We start from the raw sequence: 15000 nt of genomic DNA, 5'->3' as shown, positions 1-15000 counted from the left end.
TCTAAGATACATTTAAACCAGTGTGGGTGGCACTGGGAGCAGGTGGGTAAAGTGTCTTGCCCAAGGACACAACGACAGTGACTAGGATGGCGGAAGCGGTAATCGAACCTGCAACCCTCAAGTTGCTGACACGGCCACTGTACCAACCGAGCTATGCCGCCCCACAATAGCGATAGTAAACATATTATTCATGTACCCTAAGATTTTTTTTGTTAAAACAAAGCCAATAATGCCATTTTTTGTGGTCCCCTTTATTTAGAAAAGTATCGAAAAGCATTGACCAAAACTTATTTTGTTGGCATTCGCAACTTTTGACGCAAAAGACACGCATACTGAACTAAACGTTGCAAACCAAATGTTTTCAGATGATCAAATCTGCCCAAAAACATGGTAAAGACTTCAAACTGAATCCTTGAAAGCATTGCTTGGAAGTCTGTTATGACAACACCGCATGATAATCCTTGCCTTGACGGTAAACATGACCTAAATCAGGGGTCGGGAACCTTTTTGGCTGAGAGAGCCATGAAAGCCAAATATTTCAAAATGTATTTCCGTGAGAGCCATATCATATTTTTTAACACTGAATACAACTAAATGTGTGCATTTTTAAGTAAGACCAACATTTTTAGAGTATAATAAGTCTCTTATTCTTTTTAATAACATTGTTACTACCGCTTATTCCCTTTTGGGGTCGCGGGGGGCGCTGGCGCCTATCTCAGCTACAATCGGGCGGAAGGCGGGGTACACCCTGGACAAGTCGCCACCTCATCGCATGGCCAACACAGATAGACAGAAGAAAATGGATGGATGGGTGTTATTCTGAAGCTAACCAATTATAAATCAAATGCCTTAGCCTTGAATGAACACTTGATGTGTCATGTCTGTTGATCATGTTTTTGTTTGGCCATGTGCTGTTTGTCCTTTGGACTCTTTAAGTTCCTGTTTTTTCCACTCCCTTGTCTTGTTTCCTTGGTTACTCATTTTGTCCACCTGTCTCTGGTGAACAAAATGCCCGCTCACCTGCTTCCCGAGCACTAATCAGAGACAGTATTTAAGCTCGTCTTTGCCAGTCAGTCGCCCTGGCGTCAATGTGATCTTTACTTGCTCTGCGCTGACTTTTTCATGCCTTGCCATAGTTTTGTGCTTCATGCCATGCCAAGTAAGTTTTGTTTGATTTATGTTCATAGTCTGTTTATGCGTTAGCTTTGTTCCAAGTTGTGCCTCCACTGTGAGCGATTTTTGTTTGTATCTTTTTTTAGTTTAAATTAAATCATGTTTTTATCTAAATGCCATGTCCCGAGTAGTCCGTCTGCCTTCTTGTGAGAACGACCCCCCCCATTGTGTCATAAAATACTTCTTACCATTAATGCGACTTCTTGAACAGGTGCGGTAGAAAACGGATGGATTTAAATGCATGAGAATGTTTTATATTTTGCACGTTATTTTTAGCACTGTGATTACCAGCGAAATTATTCATAATTGTCGCGTTAAGCAATGTCAGCTAAGATTTATCTGAGAGCCAGATGCAGTCATCAAAAGAGCCACATCTGGCTCTAGAGCCATAGGTTCCCTACCCCTGACCTAAGTCTTTCAGTGCAAAGCCTCATTTACTCCGCCAATCAATGGCCTTTCCCCGGGGAGTACCCCCGTCTCCCGCCTGATGACTTTACCCTGGATAAGCGGCGTAGATAATGGCCGGACGATTAAACGGGCGTTTAACGTATAGCTTGACTTTATCCGTTGTTGTGACAAGGCCAGAGGGTGCGCTTTGGTCTTAACGGATGCCGATATCTCATATGACAAAGCGGGGTCTGTTAATGGCGCCTGACGTTCGGTCAATGCCTCCGAGACAGAACGGCCTCTCTGCAAACTTCAAATAGCGAGAATGTGCAGGCTCCTGGGTTGGGAGGATGTTGTACATCGGCGCATGTGTGGGTGTGTGACATTCAAACGCGTATGTGGTTTCTGTGGGACGTCTGCCAGATCTGGGAGTCAAGCTACCCGGGGTTTGAGGGGGGTCACGTCGCTCTGGAGAGAGCGAGTTCTGCTTTTCATTACATCCAGCCATATGTCATTGTATCTTTCTCCGCCCAGCAGACTCTTTCCTGGAATTGTCAGTCAGTGACACAATCCTTCCATCTCTCACTCCCCCCCCCCCAAGATCTCTGCCTTTCTGCGATATTTGTGTCATTAATTCTGGCAGGGAATGTTCTTGGAGTCACTCTCTCTTCCTAATGCTGCTTTTGTAATATAAAAAGGAAAAACTCTCAAGAGAGCCCAAACGACAATATAAAGTATATAAGTTATCACCCAACTTGTTTTCCCAGGAGTTCAGGTCGCCCTATGAGAAGACAAAGCGGATTGATCTGGTCAAGCAAAATGCCTACTGTGTGCGATGGGATGAGACGTGGAGGTGTCGGTTTCTTTGATCTATTGGACAGCCACAGGACAACCTTATCATGACCCGAGATCTACAAAGCAGAGAGGGGGGCAAACCTGACACGGCTCCAAGCACCTTTTTGTTTCAACTGCTTATGACCCAGGGCCACAGCGGTTTATGGCTCCTCCCCTTAGTAGCAGCTGCAGCTATGTAATCAGAACATGCCCAATTAAATGAGGCGGCAACATTGTACAAGGGTGCAAGTGCACGCGCTCTCCTCGTGAGCTAAATTGAATCCTGTCTCTGTTTTGACTCCTTGTTTCTTGTCTTGTTTAATAGATAATTCAGTGTTTGAACCTGACAGAAAGTGCTCGGAGTCGCAGTCGCTTGTGCTGCTTTTGTAATAAACCTGACACGGCTCCAAGCACCTTTTTGTTTGAACTGTCTATGATCCAGCGCCACAGCGGTTTATGGCCCCTCCCCTTAGAAGCAGCTGCAGCTATGTAATCAGAAGATGCCCAATTAAATGAGGCGGCAACGTGGGGCAACATTGTACAAGGGTGCAAGTGCACGCGCTCTCCTCGTGAGCTAAATTGAATCCTGTCTCTGTTTTGACTCCTTGCTTCTTGTCTCGTTTAATAGATAATTCAGTGTTTGAACCTGACAGAAAGTTCTCGGAGTCGCAGTCACTTGCTTGTGCTGCTTTTGTAATATTAAAAAGAAAAACTCTCAAGAGAGGCTGACCGAAAAAGCGGAAAAGATCTGAAAAGTGCCTGGAAAGAGGAGAACGAGGCCTGCACGATAATTCTGTACAACTTCCACTTTAATCTTTTTCTAATTTAAGTGGAGAGTTTAATTTATGCGCTGGGGTTTTGCAAAACAACATGGCTCGGAATATTGAACTTTTGCGCGATAAGAGCCTCAAAGTGCAAAATTTGCATTTAAAAAACGGTGTTCCGTTTACCGATCACACCGACATTAAATAAATGCAAATTGATGCTGCGTCTCTGAAATAAATTATTCATTCATTTGTGATATCCTGTTGATTGCTTTCAATTAATGTAACACTGAAGGCTACACTAAAAGTCCAAATAGTCAAATTAGTATGTCAACAAGGGAGGAAACTGACTAATAAACACTTCTCTATTGATATGTGGAGCGAAAAAAGGGAGAAGGAAGATGCAAATGGATAATGTACAAAAGCCAAAAGCAGTGAAGTTGTCACGTTGTGTAAATGGTAAACAAAAAGAGAATACAATGATTTGCAAATCCTTTTCACTTATATTCAATCGAATTGACTGCAAAGACAAAATACTTAACGTTAGAACTGGAAAACTTTGTTATTTTTTGCAAATATTAGCTCATTTGGAATTTGATGCCTGCAACATCTTTCAAAAAAGCTGGCACAAGCGGCAAAAAAGACTGGGAAAGTTGAGGAATGCTCATCAAACACTTATTTCGAACATCCCACAGGTGTGCAGGCTAATTGGGAACAGGTGGGTGCCATGATTGGGTATAAAAACTGATTTCATGAAATGCTTATGTTTGAACAGAGAAACTCATTTTTTTCTTGCAGTAATCCTTAACTCAGAATTGAATGGCAGCAATACGTTGCAAAAAAGTTGTCACAGATGCATCTTTACCAGTGTGTTACATGGCCTTTCCTTTTAACAACACTCAGTAAAGGTTTGGGAACTGAGGAGACACATTTTCGAAGTAGAATTATTTCCCATTCTTGCTTGATGTACAGGTTAAGTTGTTCAACAGTCTCCCTTCTCATATTTTAGCCTTCATAATGCCCCACACATTTTCAATGGGAGAGAGGTCTAGATTACAGGCAGGCCAGTCTAGTACCCGCACTCTTTTAGTATCAAGCCACGCTATGGCTTGGCATGGTCTGGCTGAAATAAGCAGGGGCGTCCCATGATAACGTTGCTTGGATGGCAACATATGTATGTACCTTTCAGCATTAACGGTGCCTCCACAGTTGTGAAAGTTAACCATAATACACCCTCATACCATTACAGATGCCGGCTTTTGAACTTCACGCCTGGAACAATCCGGGTGGTTCTTTTCCTCTTTGGTCCAGAGGACACGACGTCCACAGTTTCCAAAAAAAATTCGAAATGTGGACTTGTCAGACCACAGAACACTTTTCAACTTTGCATCAGTCCATCTTAGATGAGCTCGGGCCCAGCTAAGCTGGCGGTGTGTCTGGGTGTTGTTGACGAATGGCTTTCGCTTTGCAGAGTGGAGTTTTAACTTGCACTTACAGATGTAGTGACCAACTGTAGTTACTGACAGTGGTTTTCTGAAAATTTCCTGAGCCCCTGTCGTGATAACCTTTACGCACTGCTTACGTGTAGTGATTTCTCCAGGTTCTCTGAACCTTTTGATGATATTACGGAGCGTAGATAGTGAAATCCCTAAATTCCTTGCAACAGCTCGTTGGAGAACATTTTTCTCGGGTCGTGTCAGGCTCTTTAGATGAGTGCTTTTTGGAATCATGCAAGAACTTTTCGAGGCACTGATTGAGGGTTAAACAACTACAGAACTACATGGACTACAGGGAGGAGGTGAAACATTTTGTTGACTGGTGCAGAACCCACAACCTGGTCCTGAACGTCGACAAGACCAAGGAGATCATCGCCGACTTCAGGGGGTACCAGTCCAGCCACACTCCACTCTTCATCAGCGGCACAGCAGTGGAGATGGTAAGCATTGATTGATTGAGTGATTGATTTAAACTTTATTAGTAGATTGCACAGTTCAGTACATATTCCGTACAATTGACCACTAAATGGTAACACTCGAATATGCTTTTCAACTTGTTTAAGTCGGGGTCCACGTTAATCAATTCATGGTATACCACCTGCACCAAGTACCTCGGAGTCTTGTTCACGAGTGAGGGAAGAGTGTATTGTGAGATCGGTTCGGCATCTTCAGTAATGCGGAGGCTGTATCGATCCGTTGTGGTGAAGAAAGAGCTGAGCTGGAAGGCAAAGCTCTCAATTTACCGGTCGATCTACGTTCCCATCCTCACCAATGGTCATGAGCTTTGGGTTATGACCGAAAGGATAAGATCAATCAATCAATCAATGTTTACTTATATAGCCCTAAATCACTGGTGTCTCAAAGGGCTGCACAAACCACAACACAAACCACTACGACATCCTCGGTAGGCCCACATAAGGGCAAGGAAAACTCACACCCAGTGGGACGTCTGTGACAATGATGACTATGAGAACCTTGGAGAGGACGAAAGCAATGGATGTCGAGCGGGTCCAACATGATACTGTGAAAGTTCAATCCATAATGGATCCAACACAGCCGCGAGAGTCCAGTCCAAAGCGGATCCAACACAGCAGCGAGAGTCCCGTTCACAGCGGAACCAGCAGGAAACCATCCCAAGCGGAGGCGGATCAGCAGCGCAGAGATGTCCCCAGCCGATACACAGGCAAGCAGTACATGGCCACCGGTTCGGACTGGACCCTCTCCACAAGGGAGAGTGGGACATAGGAGAAAAAGAAAAGAAACGGCAGATCAACTGGTCTAAAAAGGGAGTCTATTTAAAGGCTAGAGTATACAAATGAGTTTTAAGGTTAGACTTAAATGCTTCTACTGAGGTGGCATCTCGAACTGTTACCGGGAGGGCATTCCAGAGTACTGGAGCCCGAAATGAAAACGGGTACAAACGGCCAAAATTAGTTTCCTAAGCCGGGTGGCAGGTCTCTCCCTTGGAGATAGGGTGAGTAGCTTTGTCATCCGGGGGGAGCTCAAGGTAAAGCCGCTGCTCATCCACATCGAGAGAAGCCAGGTGAGGTTGTTCGGGCATCTGGTCTGGATGCCACCCGAACGCCTCCCTAGGGAGGTGTTCAGGGCACATCCAACCGGTAGGAGGCCACGGGGAAGACCCAGGACACGTTGGGAAGACTATGTCTCCCGGCTGGCCTGGGAACGCCTCGGGATCCCTCGGGAAGAGCTGGACGAAGTGGCTGGGGAGAGAGAAGTCTGGGCTTCCCTGCTTAGGCTGCTGCCCCCGCGGAAGAAGATGGATGGATGTTTATTGGGATAAGGTAAACATCCGTCCATTTTCTACCGCTTGTCCCTTTTGGGGTCGCATCTGTTCAGTATTTTAACATAAAAGTGTTTGATTGTGAGGCTTTAAAAGCCACAGAATGCAACGGGTCCATCAGACTCACAAACACCGGCTAAGTAACAACAATATATTGATTGATTGATTTAAACTTTTATTTGTAGATTGCATACTGTAGTTCAGTACATATTCCGTACGAATGACCACTAAATAATAACACCCCAATAAGTTTTTGAATTTGTTTAAGGGGTCCACGTAAATCAGGGGTCGGCAACCCGCGGCTCTGGAGCCGCATGCGGCTCTTGGATCACTCTGATGTGGCTCAGCCGCATACTTGCCAACGCCCCCATTTTACCGGGAAGTTTTCCGGATTTCAGTGCCTCACCCAGAAATCTCCCCAGGATAACATTCTCAGATTTTCACCCGGATAACAACATTGTGGGCGTGCCGTGATGGCAATGCCTTTAACGTACTCTCGACCATGTCATCGCGTCCGCTTTAATACTATGCTATCGGAGTGCCGGCCGGCCACATCTGGTGTGCGGCTGCTGAATCAACGCACAAGCGACTGCAAGGCATACTTGTTCAACAGCCATACAGGTTACACTGAGGGTTGTGATATAAACAACTTTAACACTCTTACTAATATGCGCCAGACTTTGAACCACCCCCCAACCCCCTCCGTGCGTCGGTTGAGGTGGGCGGGGTTGGGGGGGCTTGGTGGTAGCGGGGGTGTATAATGTAGCCCGGAGGAGTTAGGGATGCATGGGATTCGGGGTATTTGTTCTGTTGTGTTTATGCTGTGTTACAGTGCGGATGTTCTCCCGAAATGTGTTTTTCATTCTTGTTTGGTGTGGTTTCACAGTGTGGCGCATATTAGTAAGAGTGCGAAAGTTGTTTATATCACAACCCTCAGTGTAACCTGTAAGGCTGTTTACCAAGTATGCTTTGCAGTCGCTTATGTGTGTCTGCAGAAACCATATACAACATGTGAATGGGCTGGTAGGCTGTTTGTTTTGGTTGTAGAGGGCGCTAAACGCATTGTCATCATAGCACGCCCTTATTATTGTTGATTGGGTGAAAACCAGCAGACAGTCGAGAGAATGGTTGCTCTGAAACTCGGTGGTCTCCCGGAAAAATTGAGATGGTTGGCAAGTGTGATGTTGTCAAGCGGCATTCAAATAAAACTCGCGGGCCGCACTAATATTACATTCTCATATTAAGGTGCGGGCCGCATGTCTGAAACCCCTTGTTAATACATTGTACGCTGTATTATTTAATTAAAACATTTCAAAAGAGTCTCGTGGCTTCCATAGTTTTCTTTATTTTGTGAAACAGGTCAAAATGGCTCTTTGAGTGGTAAAGGTTGCCGACCCCTGACGTTCATGGTACAAATATATACTATCATCATGATACAGTCATCACACAAGTTAATCATCAGTAGACGCATTTAAGTCTCAGCTTAAAACTCATCTGTATACTCTAGCCTTTAAATAGACCTCCTTTTTAGACCAGTTGATCTGCCGCTTCTTTTCTTTCTCCTATGTCCCCCCCTCCCTTGTGGAGGGGGTCCGGTCCGATGACCATGGATGAAGTACTGGCTGTCCAGAGTCGACACCCAGGATGGACCGCTCGTCGGGACCCAGGATGGACCGCTCGCCTGTATCGGTTGGGGACATCTCTACGCTGCTGATCCGCCTCCGCTTGAGATGGTTTCCAGTGGACGGGACTCTCGCTGCTGTCTTGGATCCGCTTGAACTGAACTCTCGCGGCTGTGTTGGAGCCACTATGGATTGAACTTTCACAGTATCATGTTAGACCCGCTCGACATCCATTGCTTTCGGTCCCCTACAGGGGGGGGTTTGCCCAGATCTGAGGTCCTCTCCAAGGTTTCTCATAGTCAGCATTGTCACTGGCGTCCCACTGGATGTGAATTCTCCCTGCCCACTGGGTGTGAGTTTTCCTTGCCCTTTTGTGGGTTCTTCCGAGGATGTTGTAGTCGTAATGATTTCTGCAGTCCTTTGAGACACATTTGTGATTTGGGGCTATATAAATAAACATTGATTGATTGATTGATCAGAGTATATACATTGAATTATTTATAATATTTGCACCAGCGCCCCCCAAAGGGAATAAGCGGTAGTAAATGAATGGATGGACAATTCGGGAGGTGGAATGAGGAGGGTTTGGTTGATATCAGCATAATTCAGTCATCAACAATTGCATCATCACAGAAATGGACATTGAAACAGTATAGGTCTGACTTAGTAGGATATGTACAGCCAACAGAGAACATAGTGAGTTCAGATAGCATAAGAACTAGTAAATACATTAGAAATACATTTACTTACATTTGGTTATTTACAATCCGGTCAGATGGGATGTGGAGGGGGATGGGTGTTAGTAAAGGGTTGAAGTTTCCTGGAGGTGTGGTTTTAGTGCGCTTTTGAAGGAGGATAGAGATGCACTTACTTTTACACCTGTTGGGAGTGCATTCCACATTGATGTGGCATAGAAGGAGAATGAGTTAAGACCTTTGTTAGATCGGAATCTGGATTTAACGTGGTTTGTGGAGCTCCCCCTGGTGTTGTGGTTATGGCTGTCATTTACGTTATGGAAGTAGTTTGACATGTATTTCGGTATCAGAGAGGTGTAGCGGATTTTATAGACTAGGCTCAGTGCAAGTTGTTTGACTCTGTCCTCCACCCTGAGCCAGCCCACTTTGGAGAAGTGGGTAGGAGTGAGGGTGTGATCTGGGGTGGAGGTCTAAAAGTAACCTGACTAGCTTGCTCTGGGATGTTTGGAGTCTAGATTTGAGGGTTTTGGAGGTGCTAGTACCAGGAGGTGCAAGAATTGAACAAGAGTTCCCGCTAGAATCTTCAAGGTGCTTTTGTTGACCAGAGAGGAGATTCTGTAGAGAAATATTGTTCTTTGGTTGACTTGTTTGATTACCTTGGTTGCCATTTTATCACAGGAAAGATTAGCCTCTAGAATGGAACCTAGCTATGTGACCTCGTCTTTCCTGGTGATAACGTCACCCACTTTTATAGTGAAGTCACTCACTTTCTTGAGATTGATTTGGGACCCAAATAGGATGGATTCCGTTTTATAAACATTACACATTAAAGGCCTACTGAAATGAGATTTTCTTATTTAAACGGGGATAGCAGGTCCATTCTATGTGTCATACTTGGTCATTTCGCGATATTGCCATATTTTTGCTGAAAGGATTTAGTAGAGAACATCGACGATAAAGTTTGCAGCTTTCGCTTGCTAATAAAAAAGCTCTGCCTGTACCGGAAGTAGCAGATGATGTGAGAGTGAAGGACTAGAAGTAAGAAAAGACAGGGTAGAGGGAGCGATTCAGATGTTATTAGACACATTTACTAGGATAATTCTGGAAAATCCCTTATCTGCTTATTGTGTTACTAGTGTTTTAGTGAGATTATATAGTCGTACCTGAAAGTCAGAGGGGTGTGGTGACCGCTCATGTCTACGGTAAGAGCCGACTTATTACCACAATTTTCTCACCGAAACCTGCCGGTTGACATGTGGTAGAGAACCATGTTCGCTTGACCGCTCTGTTCCATAGTAAAGCTTCACCTTCAAGAAAGTAAAGAAGGAAACACCGGCTGTGTTTGTGTTGCTAAAGGAAGCCGAAATACACCGCTTCCCACCTACATCTTTCTTCTTTGACGTCTCCATTATTATTGAACAAATTGCAAAATATTCAGCAACATAGATGTCCAAAATACTGTATAATTATGCGATTAATATAGCTAGGATAGGGCTGGAACAAAATGTCCGCTACAATCCATTACGTCACGCGCACGCGTCATCATACCGCGAAATTTTCAACAGGATACTTTGTATCGTGAGTTTTGAGCCAAAACCTCCTTCCATCAGAGAGAGCTTTAAATGGTTGACCAAATACTTATTTTCCACCATAATTTAAAAATAAATTATTTAAAATTCCTACAATGTGAATTCCTGGATTTTTTTTTTCACATTCTGTCTCTCACAGTTGAGGTGTACCTATGATGAAAATTACAGACCACTGTCATCATTTTAAGTGGGAGAACTTGCACAATCGGTGGCTGACTAAATACTTTTTTGCCCCACTGTAGTATGCACCTGCCTTGAATTACCGCCTGGTCAAACTCCTGACGTCACGAGTGACACTTCCCCTGTCATCATTTTCAAAATGGAGGAGGCTGAGTTCAATACCCGTAATTTGAAATCGCAAAAAGGGATGAAGATTAAGAGTTATTACATAGGATTTAAGGTCCAAGCTTACATCACACTCACATTTTTACTGCATGCCTTTGGTAAGTGCCGGAGTGAGAAGAGGTTTTAGAATAATTAGCGCACGCTTACTTTTACCATATGCCTTTGGTAAGCGCAGGAGTGAGAAGAGGTTTTAAATTAATTAGCGCCCTGGTGGCAATTCAAGGAAATACGTATTAGACTGCGTGGTCGGTAGTAGTGGGTTTCAGTAGGCCTTAAATGATTTCTGCTGGTGGTGTGCCTCCGGATTTTACCCACGCAAAATTTTTTTTGCCTTGGCTCAAAAAAAGGTTGATAAACACTGCTCTAGAGGCAGCCAAAAGTCATGGATAAAGACTAGTACCTCTCAGAAGTCGCAAGGGGAGCGGCAGCCATTTTTGTTTCGTCCCGCTTCCCGGCGAGGATGCCTCGTGGGTGGACAGGGCCAGGTCACGTGGTCACTTTTCCTTTTTTTTCCTCCCCGCCCCCCCACTCCTCCAACTCCTCCCACTCCTCTTTCCTACAGAAACACACCCACGTCCTCCCGGCAGCTTCTCTCCTCTGCACTCGCCTCCTTCTGGATGCCGTTGTCCGCAGAATGTTTCCACAACACGGATAATAATCTACCATGCTTTGTCTTTAAAACACCTTCCTTCCCCCGGATCGTGTTTGCGGGAGCGGCGGGAAAGATTTCCACCGCCGCGTCGTCCAGGCAACTCTTGAGGTAACTTTTGGAAACTATTTATACTCGTGCAGGGTTAGCATCCTGCGTAAACAACGTTTTACTGTATTTTTTTAAATCAACCAACTATTGAATTGTGTTCGCTTTTAAAAAGTTAGCCGTTGTATTTGGACGTGGAACTACTTAACCTTAACTCGTCGCGGACTGTATGTTTGTGTATTCCTCCGCCCCCACGTCCAGGTAGCCCCAAAGGTGCTAACTGCTATTCAAAGTAGCTCATTTACAACAAAGAACCTATTTTGTTTAGTGCGAAAGTGTGGGTTTTACCGCAACTATTTTTCTTCTCGTTCGTGTTATAGCAGCCAGAGTTCCCCAATCACGGCGTTTTGGTGGTAAAAATTTGCTAAATTTGCTGCCCAGCTCTACTGAGCATGCGCACTCAAAAACCTAACAAAATAACCATAGCAATTAATCAACCAATGTTTATTTATATAGCCCTAAATCACAAGTGTCTCAAAGGGCTGCACAACCCACAATGAATTCCTCGGTAGGGCAAGGAAAAACTAACCCCAGTGGGATGTTGGTGACAGTGACTATGAGAAACCTTGGAGAGGACCGCATGCAATGGATGTAGGGCGGATCTAACATGATATTGTGTCCAATCCATAGTGCAGTGGTTCTCAACCTTTTTTCAGTGATGTACCCCTTGTGAACATGTTTTTAATTCAAGTACTCCCTAATCAGAGCAAAGCATTTTTGGTTGAAAAAAAGAGATAAAGAAGTAAAATACAGCACCATGTCATCAGTTTCTGATTTTTTAAATTGTATAACAGTGCAAAATATTACTCATTTGTAGTGGTCTTTCTTGAACTATTTGGAAAAAAAGATATACAAATAACTAAAAACTTGTTGAAAATAAACAAATGATTCAATTATAAATAAAGATTTCTACACATAGAAGTAATCATCAACTTAAAGTGCCCTCTTTGGGGATTGTAATAGAGATCCATCTGGATTCATGAACTTAATTCAAAACATTTCTTCACAAAAAAATAAATCTTTAACATCAATATTTATGGAACATGTCCACAAAAAATCTAGCTGTCAACACTGAATATTGCATTGTTGCATTTTTTTTTCACAATTTATGAACTTACATTCATATTTTGTTGAAGTACTATTCAATAAATATATTTATAAAGGATTTTTGAATTGTTGCTATTTTTTAGAATATTTTACCTTCAAGTACCCCCAGGGGTACACGTACCCGCATTTGAGAACCACTGCCAAAGTAGATCTAACACAGGGGTCTCAAACATGCGGCCCGCACTTTGATATGAAAATGTAATGTACGTGCGGCCCGCAATTATAATATGAACGGAACTTTACAGCGTCATACTTCCCAACGTTCCCAATTTTCACGGGGGTCCCCTCAAAATCAGGGTATCCATTCAATGGTAATCTTTGCCGATTTTTACCCATTCAACAATACTCAGAGGGTGCCGCAATGGCACTGTTCTTAACGCCCTGTGAATCCTGTTCAGCAGGCCTATTAGATTGATACATTTGGTTGAGCAGTCCACATGTGTGATGTTGCAAGACATATTTGCTCAACAGCTACACAAGTCACACTGAGGGTGGCCGTAAAAAAAACTTTAACACTGTTACAAATATGTACCAGGCTGTGAAGCCACACCAAACAAGAATGACAAACACATTTCAGGAGAACATCCGCGCCGTAATACAACATAAACTCAACAGAACAAATACCCAGAATCCCATGCAGTCCTGACTCTTCCGGGCCACAATACACACACCCACGGCTCCACCCTCCCTACTTTCGTCGGTTGAGGTTGTGTATATTGTAGCCCGGGAGAGTTTGGGCTGCAAGGTGTTCTGGGTATTTGTTCTCTCGTGTTTAAGTTGTGTTAGGGTGCGGATGTTCTCCCAAAATGTGTTTGTCATTCTTGTTTGGTGTGGGTTCAAAGTGTGGCGCATATTTGTAACAGTGTTAAAATTCTTTACACTGCCACCCTCAGTGTGACCTGTATGGCTGTTGAGTAAGTATGTCTTGCAGCCACTAAAGTTGTTGCTTTAGTTGTGTGATGTAGATGCGTGCGCAATGACGAATTGTAGAACACAAGTTCTCTTGTAGATGGTACGCTACGTAACGCTATGCCAAGGGTTAAGTGAGATTTATCAAAAACATTCTAAAAAAATAGCAGTCAGTCATAAATACTTAATAAATATATTTATTGGATAACACTTCAACAAAATATGAATGTAAGTTCATAAACTGAAAAGAAATGCAACAATGCAGTATTCAGTGTTGACAGCTATATTTTTTGTGGACATGTTCCATAAATATTGATGTTAAAGATTTCTTTTTTTGTGAAGAAATGTTTAAAATTAAGTTCATGAATCCGGATGGATCTCTATTACAATCCCCAAAGAGGGCACTTTAAGTTGATGATTACTTCTATGTGTAGAAATATTTATTTAGAATTGAATCACTTGTGGCTTCACGGTGGCAGAGGGGTTAGTGCGTCTGCCTCACAATACGAAGTTCCTGCAGTCCTGGGTTCAAATCCAGGCTCGGGATCTTTCTGTGTGGAGTTTGCATGTTCTCCCCGTGAATGCGTGGGTTCCCTCCGGGTACTCCGGCTTCCTCCCACTTCCAAAAGACATGCACCTGGGGATAGGTTGATTGGCAACACTAAATTGGCCCTAGAGTGTGAATGTGAGTGTGAATGTTGTCTGTCTATCTGTGTTGGCCCTGCGATGAGGTGGCGACTTGTCCAGGGTGTACCCTGCCTTCCGCCCGATTGTAGCTGAGATAGGCGCCAGCGCCCCCCGCGACCCCGAAAGGGAATAAGCGGTAGAAAATGGATGGATGGATGAATCACTTGTTTATTTTTCAACAAGTTTTAAGCTATATTTATACCTTTTTTTCCATATAGTTCAAGAAAGACCACCACAAATGAGCAATATTTTGCACTGTTATACAATTTAATAAATCTGAAACAGATGACATAGTGCTGTATTTTTTTCAACCAAAAATGCTTTAGTCTGATTAGGAGGTACTTGAATTAAAAAAAAATGTCACAGGGGGTACATCACTGAAAAAAGGTTGAGAAACCACTGCCCTAGGGGACCGAAAGCAATGGATGTCGAGCGGGTCTAACATGATATTGTGAAAGTTCAATCCATAGTGGATCTAACATAACCGTGAGAGTCCAGTCCAAAGTGGATCCAATATAGTAGCGAGAGTCCCGTCCATATTGGAGCCAGCAGGAAACCATCCCAAGCGGAGGCGGATCAGCAGTGCAGACATGTCACCAACCAATGCGCAGGCGAGCGGTCCATCCTGGGTCCCCACTCTGGACGAGCAGTCCATCCTTGGTCCCGACTCTGGACAGCCAGTACTTCATCCATGGCCACCGGACCGGACCCCCTCCACAAGGGAGAGTGGGACAGAGGAGAAAAAGAAAAGAAACGGCAGATCAACTGGTCTAAAAAGGGGGTCTATTTAAGGGCTAGAGTATACAAATAAGTTTTAAGATGAGACTTACATGC

The 15000-nt window shown here is 43.9% G+C and overlaps 1 protein-coding gene across 2 annotated transcripts in view; it reads left to right on the top strand.

Annotated features, from left to right (window-relative positions):
- Nucleotides 1-11143: 11143 nt before the first annotated feature.
- add3b (adducin 3 (gamma) b) overlaps nt 11144-15000 on the top strand; it is a 53549-nt gene continuing 49692 nt past the window's right edge. Inside the window, exon 1 of one of the 2 annotated variants that reach the window (XM_061911584.1) lies at nt 11144-11466. The gene's annotated coding sequence lies outside the window, so the exon portion shown is untranslated. The remainder of the gene's footprint in view (nt 11467-15000) is intronic. The other variant, XM_061911583.1, reaches the window with a different exon arrangement.

The sequence above is a fragment of the Nerophis ophidion genome, linkage group LG09 (assembly GCF_033978795.1).
Source record: "Nerophis ophidion isolate RoL-2023_Sa linkage group LG09, RoL_Noph_v1.0, whole genome shotgun sequence".
In the NCBI taxonomy this organism is placed as follows: Eukaryota; Metazoa; Chordata; class Actinopteri; order Syngnathiformes; family Syngnathidae; genus Nerophis; species Nerophis ophidion.
Note: the sequence above shows the minus strand (reverse complement) of the source record. Positions and strands in the feature narration are given on the sequence as shown.